We start from the raw sequence: 7174 nt of genomic DNA on the forward strand, positions 1-7174 counted from the left end.
CTTGGACCATCTTCTACTGCTTTCCCAGGCACATTAGCAGGGAGCTGGATCAGAAGTAGAGCAGGTTGGGGCTGGCGCTGTGGTGCAGTGGGCTAATGCCCTGGCCTGACATCTCATATGGGTGCTGGTTCGAGACCCGGCTGCTCCACTTCTGACCCAGCTCTCTGCTATGGCCTGGGAGAGCGGTGGAAGATGGCCCAACTCCTTGGGCCCCTGCACCCCTGTGGGAGACCCAGAAGCTCCTGGCTCCTGGTTTCAGATTGGCACAGCTCCGGCTGTTGCAGCCAGTTGGGAAGTGAACCATTGGATGGAAGACCTCTCTCTCTCTCTGCTTCTCCTCTCTTTCTGTAACTCTTTCAAATAAATAAATCAATCTTAAAAAAAAAAAAAAAAAAAGAAGTGGAGCAGGCAGGAGTGAAACCAGCACTCACATGGGATGCTGGCATGACAGACAGTGGCTTTACCCGCTGTGCCACAGCACTGACCCATTGTGAGCACCTTTATAAACACTTGGGTCTGTCTTGGTTAATCATTAAATATACACCATTGCTTTTTTTTTTTTTTCCTGGAGCTTAGAGGACAAGTCCAACACACTTCAGAGAATGATGAATACAGGGGGAGAATGTATTGAAGGAGTTAGTGCTGTGAAGTTCCTGCAACCAGTCTACTCCAGGCCTGCTCTATACTGCTCTTTCTACAGGTTGTTTAGGTAAACAAGTAATGTCCCCTGTTAGCTTAAGTCATTTTAGTTGAGTTTCTCCTAATCAAGAATACTGGCTAAAATAACATTTGTGTTCTTTGTTCCCCAAGCTTTTCTCTACTTTATCTATCTCCTCAGGACATATATATATATACACACAAATATATATAATTTATTTATATTCATCTTATTTAAAAGTGAGGGAGTGAGAGAGAGATCTTCCATCTGCTGGTTTACACCCCAAGTGCCTGTAACCATCAGGACTGGGCCAAGCTGAAGCCAAGAGCCCAGATCACCTTCTGAGTCTCCCACGTAGGTGATGGGGTCTTAAGTAATTGAGCCATCATCTGCTGCCTCCCAGATGCGTTAGCTTATGAGTTAGCAGGATGTACATTAGCAGGAAGCTGGATTCAAGGCAGAATAGCTGAGACTCAGACGAGGCGCTGTGATGTGGGCATTGCCTCAAGTCCTTATGCTCAACACCTGCCTCCAAAGTCTTATGTCAGTGGTTAACAGGTTGATGCCGATGGTTGATGGATTAGGGTGGAGACTTAATTGAATTACGGTGTTTGAAAGAGGGCCTTAGGGAAGTGATTGGATTGGATTAGGTGGCTAGGGTGGAGCCCATGATTGAATCCGGATGGCATTTTAAGGAAAAGTGGAGGAAGAGCATGCTCCTTGTGTTTCTACTTCCTGGTTCGCCAGTTTCTCTGCATGTGTTCTGCTATTGTCAGCATTCTTCAGACATCAGACTAATGCAGTTGCCTGACCTTGGCCTGTGAGCTCCCAAACTGTAAGTCAAAATAAACCTTCTTCCTAAGGAGCTTTTCTCAGGTATTTTAGTTAAAGCACTGAAAAGCTCACTAAAACAATATCCTGATGGTATTCAGTCTTAAATCTAAAAATACAACATTTTTGCATTTATGCAAATCCCTGTATCTCTTCAACTTGGATTTGCATTTAAAATTACACTATGCAAATTTCTCATGACATATTCTTACTCCTAGGTATTTTGTAGTTTATGAGAGCAAATAAATGCTGATTTAGAACAACAAAACCTGTTGTACCCGTGAACAATCTGGGTTGTGAGGACCACAGAAGAGGCGGGGCGTTGAAGAGCAGTGCAGTGGCAGCTCCTGTCAGATGATCCTGACACCTATCCCCAGCTGCAGCCCGCACCTGACCCCCATTTTTGGAATAGTTCCTCTTGTTGGTAGAGCCACCTTCCTACCAAAATGCTAGATACTTTTTTGCAGTCTCCCTTATAGTAAGAACCTGGTCATGTGACTCAAACTGTGAGATATAAAAAGAAAACTTGCAGTGAGTTATACAAGGAAGCCAGTTGGTATCTAGAGTGATTTCCACCCCTACCCCCCCAACAGAGGGATAAGCAGGAAGGAAGCGACCCCTTCCCTTTCTATCTGACTCTCAACATGAATGCGTAAGAGTGTTGTGCTTGGAGCTGTGGCAGTCATTCCTCAGCAGTGAGGGGAGAGACAGGTGAATCTTACAAAAGCCATCCCAGAGACCTGACATCATCATGTCATTTTTAAAAAAGATTTATTTATTTTTATTTGACAGGCAGAGTTAATGAGAGAGAGAGACAGAGAGAAAGGTCTTCCTTCCATTGGTTCATCCCTCAAATGGCCGCTATGGCTGGCACACTGTGCCAGTTTGAAGCCAGGAGCCAGGTGCTTCCTCCTGGTCTCCCATGTGGGTACAGGGGCCCAAGCACTTGGGTCATCCTCCACTGCACTCCCAGACCACAGCAGAGAGCTGGACTGGAAGAGGAGCAAGTGGGACTAGAACCTGGTGCCCATAAACAAGGTTTATTTATTAGCCGGCGCCGCGGCTCACTAGGCTAATCCTCCGCCTTGCGGCGCCGGCACACTGGGTTCTAGTCCCAGTCGGGGCACCGGATTCTGTCCCGGCTGCCCCTCTTCCAGGCCAGCTCTCTGCTGTGGCCAGGGAGTGCAGTGGAGGATGGCCCAAGTGCTTGGGCCCTGCACCCCATGGGAGACCAGGAGAAGTACCTGGCTCCTGCCATTGGATCAGCGCAGTGCGCCGGCCACAGCGCGCTGGTGGCGGTGGCCATTGGAGGGTGAACCAACGGCAAAGGAAGACCTTTCTCTCTGTCTCTCTCTCTCACTGTCCACTCTGCTTGTCAAAAAAAAAAAAAAAAAAAAAAAAACCAAAAAAACCCCAAGGTTTATTTATTTATTTGAAAGGCCAAGCTACAGAGAGAGAGACAGAGACACAGAGAGAGAGAGACAGAGACAGAGAGAGGTCTTCCATCCACTAGTTTACTCCCCAGATGGCTGCAACAGCTGGAGCTGGAGCCAGGAGCTTCTTCTGGGTCTCTCATGGGGATGCAGGAGCCCAAGGACTTGGGCCATCTTCTACTGCTTTCCCAGGCCATAGCAGAGAGCTGGATCAGAAGTGGAGCAGCCAGGACTTGAACCGGCATCCATATGGGATATGGGCACTGCAGGCAGCTGCTTTACCTGCTATACCACAGTGCCAGCCCCCAACATGTCATTTTATCAACCACCCTGGACTAGCCTGTTGGAATAGTGAAATGTCATCACATGTAGCCAAAAGCACACTAATTGATACGCTTTGTGATTCTGCCTTTGCCTTTCTCAGCTCTCTGTCGTACACCTTATTTCTAGAGGATAGGAATTACCTCCAGATCTCATCATTTATGGTCTGCTTTCCCGTACATTCCTCCTCCTACATACAGACTTTCCTTACTACACTAGAAATCACCCCCATCTGTCCTAGATAGAGCCTGGGCCTTCTACCTTGCTCTATGCTCTCCTTGACCATGGTCAAGAGCTCAAAAATTACACACAATTTTATACATCATTATTTTATACATCATTATATGTTGTTTTTGTCTGTCCATCATTTTTTCCTCATTTTCCTGGTGACAATGTCTTGATTTTCTATGGAGAAATACCTCTCCTTTACCCTCAGCTCATATCATATGAGACTAGGTCCACTTCCGTGTCCCAGGCCTGGCTGTTCTTCATACTCCTAATCATCCTTGGTTCATGCTTGACTATGTGACAAAATTACAGCCAATGAATTTCCATACTGGAAGTTTTATTTTAACTAAATGGGAAGAAACTAATTCCTTTTACTGGGACTGACAGTCTGACTTATGCAAGCCTTGAGGCTGTGGGGTCTGTAGAAAGTAGGCTAAGAAGAAGCCAAAATGGAAAAATGCCAACCAGGAAATAGAGAAGCAAGGTGATGACATTGTTTAAGCTCCTGGTCTTTTAAAAATCAAGTGATCTAATACTTTTCCAGTTGGAGTTTGATGGTTGTCACTTGGGTTTGTGGCCAAGGAAATCTGATCAGTGGAGCACCTGTAAATGAAATGGGAAAGACCTCAATGGCCTTTGGGTGTTGATAGTTTATTATTCCCATCTCATAATCACTGGACCTTGGCACCATCCAATCCCTCAGCTATTTCTCCAGGATTCTCATACATCTGACCCCAACAAGGCTTCTCACAGCCTTCAACCCCTGTCTCTAATTGATGTCCCCTCCCCATAAGACTCTCAAGGGAGGGCCTCACCACCATCCCAGCTACTTGGGCCCTCTATGAATTCTGCTCACTCTACAGTAAAATTTTATTTAGATTTCATTAGAAACACAAAACAGTGACTGTGGATGAGACCATAAAATGGGTCCAGTGTGTAGCAACATTGATACTCCCTCATAGCAACAAGAAGAAAAAACTCATAGTTTATCACCCAAAAGGTGCCTTACATAGAAATCCAATTTTATTCAAGAAGTATAAAAACACTCAATCCATGAAAAAAACCCCAGAATTCAGAATTAGTAAGGAAATCCATTATAATCATATAGTAAACATTTTTAAGAATTCATGGAAACTTGCTAAAATGAACATATGTTTAACCACTAAAAAACACCATACAGAATGTTCAAAGTAAAATTTATTGCCTTAAAAAGCTAAGGCTATCAACTGTATGTTAAGACTTATTGTGTGGGACTGGCTTTGTGTCCACAGTCAACATAATTCTGAGTTTGTAGTGAAGTTAATGGTTTTTGCCAAGGACAACTGTCTCCATTAGAGTCAAATCAGCCCATGCTTCACCTAGTGAACCATAAATCCTCAGGAAATCTGTCAGTGTAAAAGGGACAACTCAAAAGCCAATCTCCTTTGCTTTTTAAAGACATGGTTGATGACTGACCCTTTATTTTTTTGGAAGGAATAATTATAGGGGTGGAAATTATCCCCCCAGCACTTCTGCACTATTCAATGATAGTCCAATGGGACTAAAGTTTTTGGTCCAATGCAAGATGTGCTCTGTGTAACCCCATTCTGGCCACCCCACCTAGCATCTTTCACCGAAATGGCTCTCTAAGGAATACTTGAGTATTATTTTTCTGGTCTACTTTAATTAGAATTTAAAATTATAGTACTAAATTGCAAGGAAAATAACAGATAATGTGGTGGAGGATACTTTTGATGGGATGAAGTTTTGAAAGGCCACATCACTCAATAGGCCAATGTGGACTTAAGTACATTATAAAATACACTTATGACTCCTATAAAATGATTAGGGGGTTGGCGCCTGCTGAGCCAGCATCCCATATGGGTGCCAGTTCAACTCCCGGCTGCTCCACTAATGATCCAGGTCTGTGCTATGGCTTTGGAAGGCAGTGGAAGATGACCTAAATCCTTGGGCTCCTGCTTCCATGTGGGAGACCCAGAAGAAGCTCCTGGCTTTAGATCAGCCCAGCACCAGCTGTTGCATCCGCTTGGGAAGTGAACCAGAGGATGAAAGACCTCCTTCTCTCTCTCTCTGCCTCTGCCTCCGTCTCTGCCTTTCATATAAATAAATCTTTTGAAAAAAAATTCTGAAAGAAAATTTTAAAAATGACTGGAAATTTTATTAATTACTGGATATTTGATATTAAAGAAATACTGTTGATTTTATTTTTTTGTGTCATAATGGTATTGTGGTTATGTTTAGAAAAGAGAGGGGTTGGAGCTGTGGTGTAGCAGGTAAAGCTGTTGCCTGCAAGGCAAGGCTGGCATCCCATATGGGTGCTGGTTCATGTCCCAGCTGTTACACTTCCAATCCAGCTCTCTGCTGATGTGTGCCTGGGGAGGCAGAGGAGGATGGCCCAAGTGTTTGGGCCCCTGCACCTACATGGCAGACTCAGAGGAAGCTCCTTGCTTCAGGCTTTGGTCTGGCCCAGCCCTGTCCATTGTGGCCATTTGGGGGGTGAACCAACAGATAGAAGATCTCTCCATCTCTTACTCTCTGTCTTACAGTTCCGCCTTTCACATAAATAAAATAAATCTTAAAAAAAAAAAAAAAAGAGTTACCGTAATTACCTTTATGGGAGCCATCCTGAAATGTTTGTGGATGGAAGAAAACAATGTCTGAGATTGCTTCAGAATTATAAGGGGTGGCATCATGGATGGAAATATTAAGAAATACAATTAGCCATAAGATGATCATGTTTAGGTCAGGTAATGAGTACTTGGGGATTCATTTTGCTATTCTAATTTAGTATTTGATTGACACCCAATAAAAATTACAAATATTGTTTATATTCTTTGGTAGCACTTAGGGTAAGATTCACCTTAGTATAATTTTCCAAGGAATTGGAATGTTAGGCTGCGTCTCCTTTTGCCAGCTTGTTCTCTGTCTCATTAACTGTTAGTTTTCCTAGGGCCTCCTCTCCCTTTGTGCTCTTCCTAATTCTTTTACAGACTGTCTCATTTGTTCCCAGCTTTCACGACCAACTGTATGCAGACAATTCTCAAATCTGAATCTCCTTCCCTACTACTCCAATTACATCTACCTTTTTTTTTTTTTTTTTAAAGATTTATTTATTAGGCCGGCGCCGTGGCTCAATAGGCTAATCCTCTGCCTGCAGCGCCGGCACACTGGGTTCTAGTCCTGGTCGGGGCGCCGGATTCTGTACCGGTTGCTCCTATTCCAGTCCAGCTCTCTGCTGTGGCCCAGGAGTGCAGTGGAGAATGGCCCAGGTCCTTGGGCCCTGCACCCACGTGGGAGACCAGGAGGAAGCACCTGGCTCCTGGCTTCGGATCGACGCAGCGCGCCAGTTGCGACCGCCGGCCACAGCAGCCATATGGGGGTGAACCAATGGAAAAAGAGGACCTTTCTTTCTCTCTCTCTCTCTCTCTCTCTCTGTCTAACTCAGCCTGTCAAAAAAAAAAAAAAAGATTTATTTATTTATTTGAAAGTCAGAGTTACACAGAGAGAGGAGGCAGAGAGAGAGAGAGAGAGAGAGAGAGAGAGGTCTTCCATCCATCCACTGGTTCATTCCCCAGTTGGCCACAACAGCCAGAGCTGTGCCAATCCAAAGCCAGGAGCCAGGAACTTCTTCCAGGTCTCTCATGCAGGTGCAGGGATCCAAGGACCTGGGCCATCTACTGCTTTCCCAGGTCATAGCAGAGAG

The sequence above is a fragment of the Oryctolagus cuniculus genome, chromosome 3 (genome assembly GCF_051225735.1).
Source record: "Oryctolagus cuniculus isolate XC-2025 breed Fujian yellow rabbit chromosome 3, ASM5122573v1, whole genome shotgun sequence".
In the NCBI taxonomy this organism is placed as follows: Eukaryota; Metazoa; Chordata; class Mammalia; order Lagomorpha; family Leporidae; genus Oryctolagus; species Oryctolagus cuniculus.